Source organism: Acartia tonsa, chromosome 5, assembly GCF_053477335.1.
Source record: "Acartia tonsa isolate MP-2025a chromosome 5, ASM5347733v1, whole genome shotgun sequence".
NCBI classification, from domain to species: Eukaryota; Metazoa; Arthropoda; class Copepoda; order Calanoida; family Acartiidae; genus Acartia; species Acartia tonsa.
Window position 1 is genome coordinate 11,718,552 of NC_137264.1, and position 17,612 is coordinate 11,736,163.

The 17,612-nt window shown below is 30.0% G+C and overlaps 1 protein-coding gene across 1 annotated transcript in view; it reads right to left on the reverse strand.

Annotated features, from left to right (window-relative positions):
• The window catches only part of LOC145318747 (protein spartin-like), a 148,991-nt gene that overhangs the window by 118,399 nt on the left and 12,980 nt on the right, over positions 1-17,612 (reverse strand). The window lies entirely within an intron of this gene.

The window sequence follows — 17,612 nt, forward strand, 5'->3', positions numbered from 1 at the left end:
CTATTTAATAAACCAACCTATAAAGATAATCAACCAAAGTTTAAAGGCCAACTAATGAGAAAAGTGTTTATTAAAACTTTGGGTACCAGTATAATTTACGATTAGCTACCTAACCTTTGAGTAATATTAATCTATGGGAGATATTGTAATATCATAAATCAAACATAAGAAATTACCCTCTTGAAGTTATGCTAGAACTTTTAATGACCTATATAGTGTATATCTAGGTATTTGAAAAAAATATATGTTTTTAAAGTAAGGATAGAAATTAATCATTTTAAAATGCAAAGCTTTTCTATAATAAGGGTATGTAAGTCATAACCAAATAAGATCTTCTTTTGCCATAACCCTTGTTTTTTAAATAAAATAAAATGAGATTTATCGTTCTTTAATGTAGTAAAATCTAAAAAGCAGTAGTTTTTAAGATTTTAAGCTTTAGACAAAAACCCTTTCTACTTTATATCAAAGGATAGTTTTAGTATGTGATTATTTTGAAAGCTTTGTCTTAATGGATATAATCATTCTTGCTTGAGATATTGGACAGATATAAATTATTTTTGAAAATAAATATATTGGGCATAAAGTAGAAATAGGATGTTTGTCAAAGATTGTCAAAACATCATTTTTTGCTACTTTACTATTACAAACAAAATTTATATAGAATTACTCCAAAAGTAAAAAAATTTCAATATCTATATATATGTCATGAAAAAAAATTGTCAGTCCTCAATTCATTTTTAAAGTCTAGGGAGAAAGCATTTAGAGGATTTTTCGGGTATAGACCCTTTCGTAACATCGCACCTTATGGGTGATTCTTTGTATTTTTCACAGTAGCTTTTCTCCTATTTCTAGCCCCTGCGGTGGGGCCGTAACCCTGCGGGGCCAATTACCTAACATTGTAGGGCAATCACCTAACCCAATATAACCTAACCTAACCTATAAAAAGCCATTTAAAAATACAAAGAATCGGCCCTTATTGGGCGATGTTACGAAAGGGACTATTCCAGATTTTTCTATCTTAAAACAAAATAATCCTAATACTTTTTTGAGGTGGGTGGAGAGGGGAAGATTTCTAGTAAATAAGTATCATTCCCTAAAATATATAAAGTAAATTGAATATTTGTGGAAAATGAACATAGTATAATATTCTTATATAATTAAAAGTATTTTACTTGGCAATAAACTTAGGAGATTAGACATACAATGTTAACTAGAGGATTCGCACCATTGACGTTGTTTGATAAAAGTATGTAATGACCAATTTAAAGCTTTCCCCCCCATAGAAAAAATACACATACAGATACTCTTCAAACCTTTATACTACCTCTCACAAGATTGTTTAGTCCTTTGACACTGTACTGTACATAATTCATATTTGAATAATTTGTCCTTAATTTTTATTTATATTCAATTTTATTGTTTGTATATGAATATTTAATACCTGTATTATAATAGTATTATTAATTTTTGCTATGTGTGTCATAAAATAAACCTCAACAATTTTAGATAGAATGACATAAAATACTCATTATGAAATATGTTAATATTCCATAAGACTTTAATTTTCTATTTTGCTTGAAAGAAAAAATCTCTTCATGAAATTAAAATGTTTGAATTTTGTATTGCATAACAGAAAATATTATCAAAGCTTTCTATTAAAAAATATATTTAAAACAAGATCAAATAGGTCAAATAAAAGCAAACTTTTAAGCTTAATAAATAGTAGTAATAAGGACAACAAATGCCTTTTAGTGGTTATTTCCCATTAAGTGCCTATTAATTTCTGAAACCTTCTTGCTCCTTTTTTTAAAAATAAACTGAAAATAGTAGGATGGGGTAGTTTTTCCCTATGCCCCTAATCTAAGTAAAAAAAATAACCCCTCGCCCATATTTCAGTTTATTTCAAAATATTGGAGGGGAGGGATCTCTACTCGACTTGACACTTTGGGAGAAAGTGCGAAACTATCAACGGATAGATTACAACTGAATGATTAACCAACAGAAAAACAACACATAATATTGTCGTTTAACTGACCAACAAACCAAAATAATTGTAGAGTAGCTTTGCTCCTAAAACTTGCAAATAATGTTTACATGTAGTAAGCATAAAAAAAATATCTTTATTCAGGATCTGAATTGAAATTTGTAAAATTGTAAAATTTGGAATATTTTTGTGCAAAGGAAAAGCCTTTGAAAGTTGAAATCCATTGAAAAGTTTCAACTAGGCTTGTTGTATTCTTGTGCACAGCAAGGATTCTCTACAATTATATTCCTTTGTAGTTTAGGACAGATAAAATAAAGAACCAACCATAGAAATAAAAATAATAAAGTTAATGAATGAAGGCTTTATTTTTAAATATTGCCATGTTTAGAGATATACCTCAATATGTTAATAAGGCTTTAATTCATCCTTTGCCATTAGTTCATTTTTTTTTTGTAGATCCTTAGAATATTTATTTTACTATCTTTAAATTGAATTAATTGTCCCAACTATATCTATCTATCTATCTTGTTATCAGACTGAATATTATTTACCCTTTAAAATTTTTTTTGTTAATATTCGTTTTCTGGTAAATATATTTTCACCTATATAATACACCAAAATGTGTGAGTACTGGGTATGTCTTGGCCCACAAAGCAGGAGCAATTCATAACCATGTACAGTTGTAATCTTCAGACAAAGATCTTGCAACAAAGGGTTGATTGTCTGCTATGAACTGTATCACGGATTTGAAATTTTTGTAGCAACTTTGAATATTGCATACCTTGTTGTACAGAGTTTGTTCAATAGATAAAATCCTTTGTTATAATCAGCAAGTACTAAAATTCTAAACTTACTAGGATATAAAGTGTTTTAAAATATACTTATAACACACTTGATTTGTTTGTTTGTTTATCAGTCTGCTACAAGAGATATTACTCTTACATAACTTTTCAAGATAAGCAGCTGAATATCTTAAATTTTTTTCTAGCCAATTTAGCATTTAGTAACAAACTTTGTCCATTTGAAAGGCTATGGCAGTAGGTAATTTTTATGAGTGCAATTTTCTATGCTGTTATTTAAGATAAACAGCTAATAATATTTACAGAGATTCCATTGAGAATCTATTTTAATGAATTAGTTTTTACAAATTGCAATAAAGAAATATTCATATTAAAGTTTTTTTTTAGCTGCTAAAATAGATATCTGAAAATTTGGTTCTACTGTATAACTTAATTTATCTTTTTCTTAGCCTTTCTTGAGAATTTAAAAATCTTATTTCTATTTCTGTGCATTGGAATTGTGAAAATTGTCAACCCTGTTCTTTTAAATGCTTTTAATGCATGCCTTTGTTATTTTTTATGCATAAAAATGTTATTTTTTCTACTTAATTGATTCAACCATAATAAGTTAGCTAAAATGAAACTAATTCAACAGTAGCAAATTTCAGGGATTTGAAGGATTCTAATTAATAATGATTTTATAAAATCTACTTAGTTATCATAAAAAGAGTCCTGTAAATTGTGCATTAAAAAATGAAAATAAACAATAAAAAAGGACATCTATGGCATATAAATAACTTAATTTTCATAAAAAAGGTAATAAATTAACCCTTTGTTACATCTAAATTTCTGAAAACTTTATAAATTTAAATTTTTAAATTTCTACTATGTAAAAAATCATCTGAGATGTTCGCAAATTTTACTGTACTGAATCAGCATTGCAAATTAAATGTTTAAAATTTTTTTTCTAAAATAAACAAACTTAAAATTTTTTTGGGTTAGTCAAAAATGTTTGATAAAATACACTTCTTGAAAAATCCACTTTAAAAATATAAAAATAAATATCATTTGGTATCATTTTCCTACAAATTTCTGGCCTGGAGTTTCCAGAACCGAAGCCTAAACCAATTGTTCAAGTCTTGAGAGAAGAAAGTTAGGAAGATGAAAGTTATAAGTCGAGGATAATCCCTAGTTTCCTTCAAAAGCTTCTCTCCACTGGACAATTGACTCATGAATTGCAGATTAATCGGAGCCTATATCAATTAAACTATATATACTCATAAATAGGAAGAAAAAACAACCAATGCGAGGACAAAAAGTTCCTTTGCATTGATATTTTTCCAAATCCTATAAAATTATAAAAGAAGGTTTCTTTCAAAGCTGGAAAAGCTTTTAACAATTGACCCATATATTAAATAAGAATCAAATCCAGGTTAAAATTGTCTTTACTTATGAATGATAAAAGAAGTTTCTATAAAAATCATGGATCTACTGCAGTTCACGGTTAAATATTGATGGTAACGAATATTGCCAAAAATCTATGAATTTTAAAGGCTGCCAAACGGCTGAACGTACAGATCATGCCCGCACACTTTTTAAGCGGCATAAGAAGGCCTACAAATAAGCCATAAATCAATAATGCATAATTATCTCGTAGTGCAGAGAAATGCGCGAAAAGGGCCTATTTTACGCGTTTTTCTTCAGTGAATCTTTCCCTGTGCATTATTGGATCTTGGCTATTCAAGATTATTTGTAGGCCTTCTTATACCACTTAAAATGGTGTGCGGGTATGATACGTTTTGCCGTTTGGCAGCTAGCAGCCTTTAAAATTCATAGATTTTTGGCAATATTCGTTACCAGCAATATTTTACCATGAACTGCAGTAGATCCAAAATCTTTAAGTCAGTTTAATCAATTACAACAAAACTCCTCTACCGAAGAATAAAAAAAGCAAGGTTAGATAATTTCATCAGATATCCACTTTTATAGAAATGCCACATCAATTAATGAATAATCAGAATTAAATATTTACTATAACAAATATTCATAAATAAACAAAATCCTCAAATAGAAATGTCAGAATGATTTTAACAGAACAAAATCAAGCAGAAAACTAAAAAAAATATAATGCTGAGATTAAAATAAAATTACATCAATAGATATATCATAAAGTAAAATTAATAAAAGAAAAAGGATGCTTATAAAATAAATAATCATGAAAGGTTTTAGAGTTAGGTACTTAAAGTTTAATTAAATCTTTTAATAATTACTACTTCTAATGCAACTCTATTGCCAACAATATAACTTGAAATGTGGGGTACAGGGATAAAAAAAATTATGTTAAAAGATAAGACTCTGGTTTAAAGTTAAGAATACTTGGGGTTAGTTTCAAATTCTTTCTTCTAGCAAAAATATTTTTACACATTCTCTTTAAAATACAAATTTTTTTTTTTAGAATTTAAAGGATCTAGAGGAAATTAAGGACTTCAAAGTAGAACACCTTATTTATAGTAATGAAATTAAATTCTAAAACATATAGGTTACAAAATTTAATACAATTTAAAATTTGTCTTTGAATTTGTAACATTGTTTGTCTTCTAATTGAATAGCAAGGAGATAGAAAAAAATTGTGAAATAAACAATAAACATAACTATTATAGTAAACCTACATAGGCAGACACAGCACAAATGATAAAAAAAACTGTGAATAAAACATTTATAATTTAACTTGTGGCATTAAAATATCTTGGATTTGATTTTGATGAAATATGCAAATAACTAAAATTGTTAAAATTATATTTAAAACTTTAGATACCAAGGTAATATCTTTTTTTTCTAGTTCATTCCATAACCTTTACCATATTCTTAGTCAGACAAGTTCTAATTTTCAATTTTAGAATCTCTTATTATTATATATCTAAGATGCTTAGGAAAACAAGTAATTTTTTATATGCTTTGTCCATACTTACAAGAAAAATGCAAATTAAATTAGACAAACATATATATAAATACACTTTTACATAATACTTGCCTATCTATACAGACAAATAGATTTAGTCACACACACAAATACACAGATAATAGTTATTTATAGCAACGTATTATAAACAGCTTTCCGCGGAAATAAAAATTTACAATTATAAGATTAAAACCAGTTTTGTTAGCCTCAATATGTCATAGACATGTGCTAACAAAACTGGTTTTAATATTATGAAAGAACATCTTAATATTCGCAGAAAACTGGATATATTACAATAGATTAATGATTTTTCAGTATTGCTTTGAGCCAGTTCTAATCCAGCGGATATTAATCGGTTTCAAAGCCATACTTCCTGCTCCACTTTTGAGCTGGGATGCAAAATATGAATATTACCAAAGAAAATGGGATTCCTTACATATGGGCAAATTTATTCAAAATCAAACAGAAACTATAATTTGTTGCAATGCTAAGCCAGAAGCCAAGATAGTGTGCATTTATATCTGTCTATTGATGCCTAGATCTATCTATCTATCTCTGTTTGTTGTAATCAAGGTGCATCTCTATTTATATTCTGCCTTAAAGCATTTTTTTACCAGAGAGGTTTGGTGAAGATTTGCATTTAATACTTTTTCTTTCCTAAAGTTTTCCTCTTAAAAATATCTTTACTTATGTCACAAAATGCTCTTACAATAGTTTTGGTACTTATCATTTTTAAAAAGCAGATGAAGAATTTATTTTCCCCTTATGTGTTATCAGGGAAGGAGGGGACATTGGACTGTAAAATACACTGGTACCCAACGTTTTATAACCATAATATCTTACTCATGGTCTCTATAACTTAGGGTACTTTTTTGGAATTTGAATGGTTATATTGAACTAGTGTCCAACTTTTCAGTTAAAAATTTTATTCTACAGATTGGGTAGTTTAGTTTATCATAATTAGGGATGTTATTAATTTATCATCCATTGCCTTATCCCCCATAACGAGATCCTAATGTATTATGAACAAATTCGTAAGTTAAAAGTAAATGTTAATGGGTCCAAAAAATTATTGATCCTCTTATGGAATACTGAAAGTAATGGGTATTATCCTCTTAGAAATATTTTTTTCAATTTTGTAAATTTTTAAACCCCCCAAAGGTTTTAAAAATTGAAAATATTAATCATAAGAGGATAACACAAATTAATGATCACTTACTTAAGAAAATCTTTAATTATTAGCAATAAAGATCCCTTTATTTTAAATAATTTCAAGATGGATGGACAAGTAGATGAACTATCCCTACATTAGTGTGGGGGTTAAATGTAATTTGTATGATTATGTATAATCCATGTTTGTGAAAACTTGATACAAGAATTGGCAACACCAATTCCCTGGGGTAATTTACCGGCTTTTACCAGGGATGTAGGGAAGGGTATATTACATAATATTTATATTTTGATAATTTCTGAGGCAGCAACCCTTCTCATGACAAAGAAAATAATTTTATGCGCGTATTTTCCATAAAGTTGTGTGTTAGAGTTTAGTCAAATGCGCTTATTAAGTCAAACTGTTCTTAATTATGAACATTTCATAAATAAAGATTTGGTCAAAACAGTTTGACTTATTAAGCGCATTTGACTAAACGCTAACACACAACTTTAAAGAAAATATGCAAAAAAAATGACCCTCTTTTAACTATAATGTCAAGCTAACTTTTTTCTAACCAATAAGAAGTCAATAACTACATAAACTAGTCACAGACTTTTCCACTTATCAAAGCAATTTTAAAAGATTAGATATTATAAAATCCCTTAGTAATAATAGAATTTAGTTCTGAAAAGAACGTCTACTTTCCTATTTTTTCCACAACTTATTCTAATTAAAAAAATTATTTATTGGTTTCTTCAGAAAATTTTATCTGACAAAAAACAATTTGAAAAAATAAATTTTCCTAACCCTATATTCCTGATTTCAACAAATTATCCACAGAGGAAGGGAGCAAGGGGACTTATCTTCTATTATATACAACAATCAAAGGATTAAACTAATTCAAGAAATTAGATTTAGTGCCAAAAAATATTAGTTTTCTGTCTGTTACAATTGTTTTAATACCTTTGGATTTTTATAAATTTATAGATTTCTTTTGTATCTATCAAAGGAATCGCTAACTGCTGAACCGATATGGTTTTCTTTTACAGTGAACCTTCTTATAGGTCTAGGGAAGGTTTTTAAACTTTTTGGAGGGAAGGTGTCTTTGCCCTCAAAATAAAACTATTTTCCCTCCTAACTTAGTGTCTCTAGAGTCTTCTAGGGGCGTAGCCGCTAGTTTGTTAATAAGCAGCAAGTTATATCCTTTTTTTAACATACAGATAGTTGGTCAGACAACCAAGTGAAGTGGAGTATTCCCTCAAAGTGATTTTTGAGCATTGAAACCCTTTGAATTTAAAAATCATATAATATCGAATATCAAGTAGTTTTGCTTTTGTTTGCTTATTGCATTGGGCAATGGCATGTTAGGTTAGTTTATATATAAATTGCAGGGAAACTACACCCTTAATTTTAATTTTATTTTAGAAATTAGGAAGGGCTTTTAGTGCTTTACAGGCACTTTGAAGGAAAGCATTATTGCTTCACTATGAGTAAAAAAAATAAAAGATTATTATGAGGTAACATAAATTATGAGCTAGTTTTCCAATATGTAATTTTGTGTCTAGAAAATATCAAAGTACACAGGATTACCTCAATTACTCTTGTTAGTTAGTTACAGACATTAAATTGGGATAAAAAGAAAGATATATTTGTGTACTTAAAAATGATATAATATTTTGTGGCTCTCACACAAACTGCCTGTTAAACACTGATACACTGAATACCACCCCTTATTTTTTAAATAAATTTAAAATAGATAGAAGGTATTTTGTCCTATGCATATCCCTTGCTGGGATCTTAACCATCCAAGGACTATACCTATGGTGCCTAAGCTTTGATGTGCTACCCAGTACCCATTATAACCTAACCTGAACTAAAGTAATAAATAAACAAACGAAAAACAAACCCCTACCCCTCCTTTTTTCAAAATTTTTAAAATTAGAGGGGCAGGGGGGGGGTAAGTGCTCAACAAGGCACCTGGTGTGAAAGCATAATTTTGAAATAGTATAAAGTTTTTTACTTTTAAATCATAGATTTCATATATCTTATCATATCAAACTACTCCTTACTATTATAATTTATAATATTTAAGTTAAAATTGTTTTCATTTGTGCATTTTTGATTATGTACTTGAACTTAAAGGTTATAAAAGAACAAAATCAAGATATCCAGAGATGACTATATATTTAGTTAGCATGAAATTCATAAAGTAAGTTGATGTTGATGACCTTTGATTTAGTGCTTTATATCATTATTGGCACAAGTATTCTATTTAGAAGAAGGAGGCCACTAGGATTAAAAGACATAAAAGACCCAGCCCAGTCTATTTATTGTCTTCTATTGCCTTCCATTTGGGATTGTCATGGGTATTCGGTTTACTATGATAATTTATCTATAATACAAAGTAGCTTTATGTCTGTCCGTCCGTCTGTACATCCTTTAAGATCTCTGTAACCACTGAACCAATTGGATTCAACTCTTCTGGGAATATACCTACTAGTCCAGTGTTGGTTTAAGGCTATTTTCTTGGGGGATAGGACACCCCCAACCCCCCCCCCGCCTCCCCATAAAAAGAGAAATCTTCCACCATTTCTTTAAGTAGGTGTTCTATTTACGTCCGCCGCAAGAACTCTGCAGCTCGGATTACCACATACAGGGTGCACCACATAAATCCGGACTTTTTCTTATTTTTAAAAAAATAAACATAAAAACGTCAATTTTAAAGATTTTATTGAATTTTAAAAACTGGGAAGCAACCTAGGTATATGACTATTAGATAATTTAATAAAATCGCTGCCAGCCTCAATCACCGCCTCTACCCGCCCCCTTAACCGCCCGCCGACCCTGGTCACCATGTCCCTGTTCAAGCAGGCGAAGTTCTCCATGATAGGAGCAATGAGAGAAGTCTTTATGGTATGGGCGCGTCTCCTTAACAGTGAGTAACAGCAGGATCCAAATTAACCCATCTTTAAAGCTACCCTTTGACACGGCGGCTCTCATTTAGGCCACAGTTAAGCTAGAACAACGTTTTGTACCTTTTTAAAAATGGCAGGAAGATTAAGATAGGGTTATCATCGCAATACATAGTCTAAAACGAGTTACAAGGTTCCATATGGGCCCCTGAAGTCAAGAACCGAGAAATTTTCAAGATTTTTGACGTTTTTTGACATCTTAAAATCTACCACGATCCACTTTGTCGGAGTACTACAGCCAAGTCAGCTGGGATAGAGAGCTCTAGTCTTCTCTAGTGTTTTCACTAGGTATCTGATAGTATCTCCAGCAAGTTTCATTAGTCCATCTCACCTACAGATGGGCTGAGGTCAGATTTAGTAGGCCCAAGTCATCTGCGCAATTCGAATCTGCCTTGTTGAACATATGCGCGGCCAGCTCGGCGTACACGTCCTCCATCGTCCAAAGATTTTCATGGGCAAAAAGGTCATTACCTAAGCTTTTTATAGTGGGGTCAAACGTCCTGATTGGTCAAGTAGTTTTGGCGCTATGGCCGTTTAAAAAAAGTCCGGATTTATGTGGCGCACCCTGTATATGGCGAACTACACAGAATAATTTGACAAAGAATAACTTTCTTGAAAATATCTATAGCTCTAAGAAAAAGTCTTTATAGGAGGGTTGACTTTCATTTACCTCATAGGGCGAAGAATCAAAAAGTACTTATTTTTTTTCAATGTTACATTCAATAGTTGTGGTATGTAAATTAATTATTAAGTATAGAATAATATTTGAATTATGCACAATATAAATTCAAATGAATCCTGGACTGAAAATCCAACACAAGAGAGAGATTAGCTGAGGTTTGCTGTTGTCAGAGATATGAGACATTCATTGTGAAACTAATATTAATTAGTAAAAAAAGTCCTAAAACTGATATGGATAGATTTCTTAAAAAATATTAAGTTTTTTATATTCAAAATATAATATTTTATGATAAAAATTCTCCTGTAAACAAAATATTGTTTGATTTTATTGTTCTTGATAATGTAGTATTGAATTATTTCTTAGAAATCAACAACATCCTAAAACCAATGTGTTATAAAAATAAAATCATTCCCTAATAATTATCACCCAGCCTATTATTGTGTAGAATATTAAAATGTCATCCAATCTTTTGTAAATATGATATCAGGGAATTTATCAGGAAATTTCTGATTGACTTTTATCTTGTCACCTCCCTGTCCATGATTGTGAATAATGTTGAGCCAATTCTGCCCATCACCCACCCCCCCCCCTCTCCTCCTCAAACAACCACAAGCACACATTAAACTGACAGAAATTCTCCAATTGTTGGAAGTTCATTGGCAACAGAACCAATGTCAGTATCTTCCAGATCTGTCAAGTGGTCCAAATTCATCCCATCATACACTACTAACAGGATCATTATAAGGAATATGTTAGGAACATGAAAGCAAAAAGATTGCTGGCCCAAAATTCTAGATTGTTCTAATTTATGTCTAAATATCTAAGCAGACCTCCTGAGATGAACAATATTTACTTTTTAAGATTCATTATTTTCAATTCTGTATATTTGCAGTTTTTACATTTTTTTCACGTTATTCCGTAAAGTTGAGTGTTGGGTTGTAGACAAGTGCTCTTATTAAGTCAAACTGTTCTTAATTATTGACCATTTTATACATATACATTTGGTTATAATAAAGAACACTTTGACCTAATAAGAGCATTTGACCACAACCCAACTTTACAGTATTACTAGAAAAAAATACCCTCTTTATTAATATTTGGATGTGAATTGGTAAGGGGGATTTGGAATAAGGCTAACATGCAAACCAAGGGATTCTAAACCAATGTCAATACAATAGAATCCAGTTATTACACACCTCTTCTACACATGCTTAGCTCAGGAAAGGGATTAGTAATCTGTCAAACAATTGGTAAAAGAGTTTGGAGTCAGGAAATCTGTCATTGCAACAGGTGGTAAGATGTGTAACATAAGTTTAAATAAGTGAATGTCAGGTAGGTGACTAATTTTATAGTTTGAGTCCATACATATGGAAAAATACTGAAATAGTTGATACAACTAGTTGATTTCTATTTAATATAACAAGGTTTTAAAAAATACACCAATGAGAGATCATTAATGCTGATGATTTTTTCTGTAAATGATTATCCAAGAGCTATAAAAGAAATAAAGTGAGGAAGAAAATTCAAGTTAAAGCTGTTTGCCAAAAACCTTGAAAATCCTAAACTGAAAATCAATGCATAACTGTATTCTAAAGTTTTAAGTTTAAAGTTAACAATATTTATAAAGTGTAATGCTATGCAAGTTATGTAAGCCTTTAAAGGAAGCATCCTATTTATGAATCTGGCAAATTTATTAAGTACAAAGTACATGGCTATTGCAATATTGCAGAAATAATTTTTCTAGTAAATAAGCTGTATACTGCTTTAAGGATGCTTATTTTCTCATCTACCTTGTACTTCACTTTCTTTGCATGGAGTAAGTTTTTAAGAGAGAAGATTTTAAAAGTACAAGTTTCTTTTTTGTAGTGACTTTAACTCTTAAAACAGATTTATCAGAGACTTTTTAATAGTTTTTACTGAATAAACAAATAATCAAAGCCAACTAGCTCTTTATTTTCATATATGATTATTCTATCTTAATATCTATGCAATGATGTTGACTGATTTTAGATTTATCTCAATATCAAGAATAACATTAAACCTTCATTCTAGTCTTGTATGCTATTTTAATGTAAGAATAATATTGAAGGCGCAGTGTGCATATTTCATCATATTTTCATATGGAATATGGAATAACCCAGGAATCTTAAGGGATAAGACAGTGGGTGATAAATTAATCCACAATCAAAATTGGTGGAAAATTTTGAAAATTGCAGGTTTGAACAAAACAATTAAAATTCAACAGAAGTACCTAAAGTTTTGAAGCCAAGGATTTAGATAATGGGGCTATAAAACTTTGGGTACAAGTGTAATTTAAAGTCCAATGTTCCCTCATTTCTTGGAATAACTAGGTAGGGAAAGAACAATGATCATTGAATTAATCTTTAACCTATTTCTTGCCTCAAACATTCACCAACTAATTTAATCAGAAATTCAGAATTGGAGAAAAGATCTAATAGATCATCCATTTTCCTACCCCTACATCACTTAAAATACCACATATATTCAAATCTTAACTAACCTTTCAATAAGGAAATTGTACATATTTGGAAAAGTTAACAGGACAAAGTTTGAAATTGCCATGCTTGTCTGAAGCAAAAGATCTAAGAGAACCCTTCATGGTTTTCATGGTTTCAAGCTCTTTTATTTAGTAAAGCTAGATTGGTTTTCTAATTGTAGAATACATATTCATAGATTCTTTCAATGATAAAAATTCCAGTCTTTTTTAAACCCTGTAATATAACTGTACAGGATCTTAAGGGACGAAACAATGTAAGATAAATTGATGTACATCCCCAAAACCTCTAAATATAAAAATTCAAAGCTTTTAGTATACTAGTGTAATTTGACAGAGAGAGAGGGGAAAATGAGCTGTTTATTACACTAGTTTTATTATAACGTTTTCTTATTCGTTGGCTTAACAATTTTGGGGAATTTTACTAAATTTTGATTGGTTGGTTTATTAAGTTAAAGGTTTAACCACTAATTTTCATCTACAGAAGATGTAATTTTGTGTGTCATCATTAGAGATGTACATCAATTTACCGGCTATTGTCTTATCCCATTAGCTCCCTGGTAGTTGGAAGTCCAATGTTCCTTCCCTCCCTGAAATTATGGTCTAAAAAAGCTCACAATTTCTAAATAAATGTTGTGTGAAAAGAAAAATTTAAATATTAAAGTAAGCTATAATGCTAGAAATTTATTATGAAAAAAAAAGATAAAACCTTAAGTAAAAAAGGTGTAACATCTACTTGACTAAGGGGGTCATTTTTCTAATATAATTTCCGTAAAGTTAAGTGTAACCTTTACTTCAAATGATCTAGTTAATTCAAACTGTTCTTATTTATGACCCAAAGGATACTGAGTATTTGGTCATAAATCAGAACAGTTTTACTTAATAAGACTTAAACATATTAAAAAAAATTACTTATTTTTATAATTAAACCCAGAAATTCTAAAGCGATAAATGGAATGAACAGAAGAACGGATAGAGCTTAACTTTAGAAAAGCTGCCCCAATATAAATGTAGTCTCTGGCAGGTATTATCAATAAATCACATAATATGACCTATTGTTAAGTCTTTGCAAATCTGTTACTAAAATGGAGAACTTTTAATTCAATACATTTTCTGGAATAATCTCATTTGATTTTTTTTGATCATTTCTTGTTAAAATACACCATTATCAATTCAATTTACATTTCCCCTTATCCTGTGATTTTAAAGGTTTACAAATAATATACATATGTATTATATAGGTACAATATATGTATGTATGTCTGTCTGTCTATAAGGAAAACGAATAACAAAAGCTGAGCAACTTTTTTCAGGGATCTAAAGGGATAAGCCTATGGCCGATTAATTGATTAACGTCCCCAATGATTATACACAAAATTTCCTCTTCTGTAGATTACAATTAGTGGTTAAAAAGTTTGGACACTCAACTTAATCAACCATCCAATCAAAATTTACTAAGGCCCCCCAAAGTTGTGAAGCCAACAAATAAGAAAACATTATCATTAAACTTTGGGGACTAGTGTAATAAATAGCCTAATGTCCCCTCCATCCCTTAACTTTTTTCATGGAAAACCAAGATTTCAACAATATTCTTCTTTCATAGAATATTTAAAAGTTTAGTTGAAAAAGGAAAGTTTATCTTTATATAAAATAAAATATGGGTTTAATGTATTTTAGGACAGCAGGAAAGTCTGAATTCATTACAATGTTTTATAAATTACAATTGTTCTTAAAAACGCCGTTTACCCAATTGTTTGTTTTGATAAATCTTTATTGGTTGTTACAAGAAATAATCAAACTTTAAATTGAAAAGAAGTAAAATTAATATTAAATTGGTAATTTTTATTAAAATCATTGGGAATGTACCTCAATTTATCGTCTTATTCATTTTGTTATTCCTTAAGATCCCTTGAAAAAATCTGGCTATAATATATATATTACATCTCACTTTTATAATACAATTTGATAAAAGTGCCTTGTTAATATTTTTGTTTATTATTTAATGTCAGGTTAGGTTACATTTTGTATTAGGTAGCCCAGCAGGATTAGATAAGTCATAAAAAATACTTCTATCTTATTTTTAATTTATGTCAAAAAAAGGGTTGCTGCGCTCTCTATGCTGTTACAGTTAAAGCACCTGCACGTGCACATATATTAGACAAACATAATAATAATAGAATGCGCTATATAAGAATCTAAGAATCAAGAATCTAAAGAGATAAGGCAATGTCCGATAAATTGATGTACAACCCAAATGATGATACAAAAATTACCCCTTCTGTAGATTAAAATCAGTGGTTAAAATGTTTCAAAAATCAACTTTATAATCAAAATTCAATGAAGTCCCCAAAGTTTGTAAGCCAACGAATAAGAAAGCATTACTATAAAACTTTGGGGACTAATGTAATAAACAGCCCATTGTCCCCACTCTCTCTAGATGTAAATAATATATTGATGGATAGCAGCCTATCTTTAAAATGAATATATGAAAAGCATATTTATGGCAAACTATAAATTTCAGGTTAACTGCATCAGACAACATTTTGGCAACCAACCAATTTATTTTTTGTAGCGCAGCTACTTTGTAACCTTTAAAACGTATAACATTTTTTGTATTTTCCAGAAAGTTGATTGTAACCTTTGGATCTACTGCAGTTGACGGTAAAATATTGCTGGTAACGAACATTGCCAAAAATCTATGAATTTTAAAGGATGCTAGCTGCCAAACGGCTGAACGTACAGAACGCGTAAATAGGCCCTTTTGCGCATTTCTCTGCACTGCGAGATAATTATGCATTATTGATTTATGGCTATTCCAGATTATTTTTAGGCCTTCTTATGCCGCTTAAAACAGTGTGCGGGCATGATCTGTACGTTCAGCCGTTTGGCAGCTAGCAGCCTTTATAATTCATAGATTTTTGGCAATATTAGTTACCAGCAATATTTTACCGAGAACTGCAGTAGATCCTAACCTTTTAGTAAAAGGCTCTGTTAGGTCAAACTGCTCGTATACTGATCCTTTGGTCATAATTATGAACAGTTTGACTTTATAATGGTATTTGACAAAAAAAAGTTTACACACAACGGAAAATACGTGAAAAAATTTCCCCCTTTTTATATATCTAAAATCAAAAAATATTTAGGGATTTATTAGCAAAAACAATTATAATTAAGATTCAACTTTTAAAGAACAACCTTTTCTGTTTTACGATTGCTAGATAGCAATTGCTGCGCTTTTTAGTAATCTACTTGTTCTAATTAAACAATCATTTTTCAATTTATGTACAGTAAATAATGTACAGTAGTATAATAACAAAACTAATGGGTACAGAAGAGCCCTGCAGGGTTAGGCCTTCACTAAGGGTTTAAACATAATACCTACTTAATATTTTTTATGTGCATTTTCAGCAGAAAAAAAAACAATAAAATGTTATCTATTAAAATTCAGAGATCTCATGGATTGATATACACCATCAATGATGTTAAACAAAATTACCCTTTCTGTAGTTTACAATCAGTGGTTGAAGCGTTTGGACAATAAATGAACAACCAATTAAAACTCAATAAAATTATTGCATATTTTTAAGCCATAATATAGGACAGACCCTTATTGTAGAGTACCTACCCTACATTCAAAAGAAAAGTACATAAAGTGAATTCAGGATTATGCACTTTTAATTCATCAAATGTTTTCCTTAATTGAAACTGCTGTTAAACCTTCAGCTAAATTAATCCCTAAAACTTAATTAGTTAAGAAAGGTTCTTTAGAATTCTCACTAGGACATGGATAAATATTCATAGTAAAGGAAAGGGCGATTAATTCCAATTGTAGTTAATTTATTTGAAATTATATGAGCAAAATTCAAGATGAATAAATATAAGGAAAAAAAAGAAGAAAAAAAAACAAAATTGTATAAAAATATCTTGTTTCTCTCATTAGTAGCAGAGTTTCTATGTAATTCATTTTGTCTGTCCGTCCGTTAGGCCGTCCATACCCCTATGAGAAAATGTGATTTTCTCGGCTGCCATTTTAGATAGACAGCTCAACTTTTTGGTTAATATTCTTTGAATCAATGACCATCCAATATATGATTTACTTAGTCTGTCGGTCTGTTTGTCATGCTTCAAAAGACATAAATAACTATTTTTATAAAGGTTGCGTGATTTTTTATGATCTATTCCATATTTTTCTTTCTTTTTCATGACAATTGAACATCTGCTCTATAACTCACTTTGTCCTGGTGTACCTACGTCCATGATTTTTTTATGCTTTGCTACTCATGGATGTTGTCATCCTTGTTTAAAGTATTCTTGTTCCATTTCCTGCATAAAGGCAGAAATTTGTACACAAATTAAAATGGAAAAATGGCAGTATCGCTAAAAGTGTCTAGTTATCCACTGAACCTCTAATGTAAAAGGGGGGGGGGAGAGATCAAAGTCGTTTATTTAATTATTATTTTAGAGCAGGTTAGTTTATATTGGTTACCCTCAGTGGTTAGGGATGTAAAATTTTATCAAAAATCAGGGGAGGGGTTTCAGTGCTTGATAGGCACTTTGTGTGAAAGAAC